The 2,609-nt window shown below is 38.7% G+C and overlaps 1 long non-coding RNA gene across 1 annotated transcript; it reads right to left on the minus strand.

Moving 5' to 3' along the window:
- Positions 1-1,202: 1,202 nt before the first annotated feature.
- LOC135087278 (uncharacterized) lies at positions 1,203-2,275 on the minus strand. Its single transcript, XR_010260736.1, has 3 exons — positions 1,673-2,275; positions 1,433-1,566; positions 1,203-1,346 (listed from the first exon to the last, which is right to left on the minus strand). It is a non-coding gene; the product is annotated as an uncharacterized LOC135087278 (long non-coding RNA).
- Positions 2,276-2,609: the final 334 nt, after the last annotated feature.

Genomic DNA, 2,609 nt, shown 5'->3' on the forward strand with positions numbered 1-2,609 from the left:
TCTATAGACAAGATATTGTACTTGGCAAAAGAACCTACCGAAAGTCCGAACCGAGGACAATTTTAAAATAAACGAATCATTAATTAATTCACTTTACTTGTGTAAAAATATTTTAAAAAAATATTTTTATTTTTGCACATTTACTTTAACGTTAATTTAAACGTTATAATCGAATACTTTATTATTACCTTTAATTATTACTATTAAAGATTTACTACATAAGCTAATATTCCCATTTTACTGTAGGTATGCGTAATATTTCATAATGTGTGCGCAATAAATAAAAACTACCAATAAAAAAATAGGCACTTTTCTTCACTAGAGTCTACCAGACATTTTACGAACCTCATGTGGCACTGCTCTTTCAGTAGAGCTGGAAGAAGATGAGCTCCTTCGCGTATTTTTCTTCAACCTTGGCCCCATAGAAGACGATCGTGGTGGCGCCTTCTTACTGGACGACGACGACAACTTCGTTCGCTTAGCACGCTTATTTCATCGTCAGCTGACGGGTGTCCCTGGCGGTATACGAGCTCCATCTTCAGTAGTCGTTGTACTCAACTGTGAAATAAAGTACTCGACGAAATAAACTGTGTCTGACCAGCATCAACTCAACATCATAATATGGAAGCTATGTTCATGTTATATTAAGCAAAAGTTTGATTCATGTCTTTTCCAAAAATCTAAATCTCAAAAAATAAATCTAAAAATCTTTTGTTTCACAAATAATATTATGCTCCCTGAGCAAAGTGTAGTAAAATACCATTGTGACATGTTTCTATTATACTTATGCATCACAAATAAAGATTTTGTATTTATATTTGTATTTTATTCAGTACGACCTACACACACAACTCATGTGACAATTGGACGGCTTCCTTGTTATGTCAGCAATAGAAAAGGCTTTTTATTCTAGAGACATCCTAAACAATGGGGCCCTTAAGGCGCATCTAGCCTGATAAACTGGAGGCACGTCTAGCCTCGTCATACTAAGTCATAGTCATAGTCCAAGGCACATCTAGCCTATTAAACTGGAGGCGCGTCTAGCCTCGTTATATTTAGTCATATTCAAAAGCGCATCTATCCTGATAAACTGGAGGAGTGTCTAGCCTCATACTAAGTCATAGTCATGGTCACAGTCATAGTTATAGTCAAAGCCAAAAGTCAAAATATCTTTATTCGTTTAGATGCTTAATAAGCTGGAATGGGCTCAGAGTCATAGCAGATATCAAAAAAGATCTTGCACCCGCATATTTGCCACTCCGAAACATCGCACCATGGCATTCCGTGGGTCGTTTAGGTATGCGGCCTCGCGGTGCTGGAATGACCTGCCACCACCGTTGCGCGCCCTGAAATTTAAAAACACTTTTAGAATCGCATTAAAAAGAACCATGTTAATACTGCAGAAGGCGGATAGCGAACGTGTTGCACTTACTTTGAGTGCATGCGCGTCGCGTGTATTGGCAGCAGCTGGCCTGTCAGCGTCGTCCCGGCACCAGTGAGGATCGCGCACGCGTTGGGTGGGCCTCTGTAGCCGATTGGATGGGCCGCCATCACCCCGGTCGCGCGCTGGAATGGTTTTCAAATCTATTTCATTCTCCGTTCGGTTTATTTGTACGAGACTTTATTGGCATAGTTATGCTAAACGGTGGAATAATTGATGAACTCCACATACCTTTAATTCCTGCGCGAACGGTCGTTGAGCGTCACTGGCGGCCTTATCTTGTTAAAGTTAGTGCGCAGCCCAAATATATTGTAATCTCTGACGCAGTCGTGTACAGTTCCCAGCCACGCTTAAACGGGTTGTTCTTGTTATCGTCACCATTGGTGTGAGAACGTTAATCCTCGGGACACATGCTTGCCACATCATTACTACGTGGACAATCTTGATTTTTTCCATTTTTCGCTTGGAAGGTAGCAATCATAGCGGTAGCCAAAGAAAATAATAATTTTTCACTCTGACGGTGGTTAGGTTAAAATAACTAAAACTTTGATGCTATTTGAACGACGAACTGTCACGTATGACATGACAGTTCTTTTTCTCTTTTTTTTCCTTTCTGTCTTTGTTTTTTTGTTTTTTTTTTTTTTTCTCACCGTCCTTGAGCTGCCTCGCGTAAGTGGAGAAGGCATAGGACTGTACAATTTTATTGTTATGTACGTAAATAGAAGTAGGGTTTTACTGTAAAAATGTATGTTAAATGTTTTAAATAATTTCTTCCTTGTAACTATCTCGTGTGTATTGTGTCTGTGTTTTAATGTATTGGTTATTTATATTCGTGTTCACGTACCCCGCGACTAATAGTTGCTGCGTATCCCTTCTGTGCTGTTCTAAATTTTAAATATAAATTAATACATGAATTTATTTTCTACTTCTTCTTCTAACACCAGGTTCGCCGGTAGGGATGCGCAGTAGCTGATAGGGCTTCCTGCTGAAAATCAGTGTTGGGACATCCTACAAGGTGTCCCAACTAAAACTGAGCGGGCGCCCTATTAACATGCATTTGTCTTTTTGTTTTATCCATTGTTTTGTATTGTCATAATGTGTGTTAATAAAGTCATTTTATTATTATTATTATTATTATTAGACTAATTAATAGTACTTACAAATGGTC

The sequence above is a fragment of the Ostrinia nubilalis genome, assembly GCF_963855985.1.
Source record: "Ostrinia nubilalis chromosome W unlocalized genomic scaffold, ilOstNubi1.1 SUPER_W_unloc_1, whole genome shotgun sequence".
Classification (NCBI taxonomy): Eukaryota; Metazoa; Arthropoda; class Insecta; order Lepidoptera; family Crambidae; genus Ostrinia; species Ostrinia nubilalis.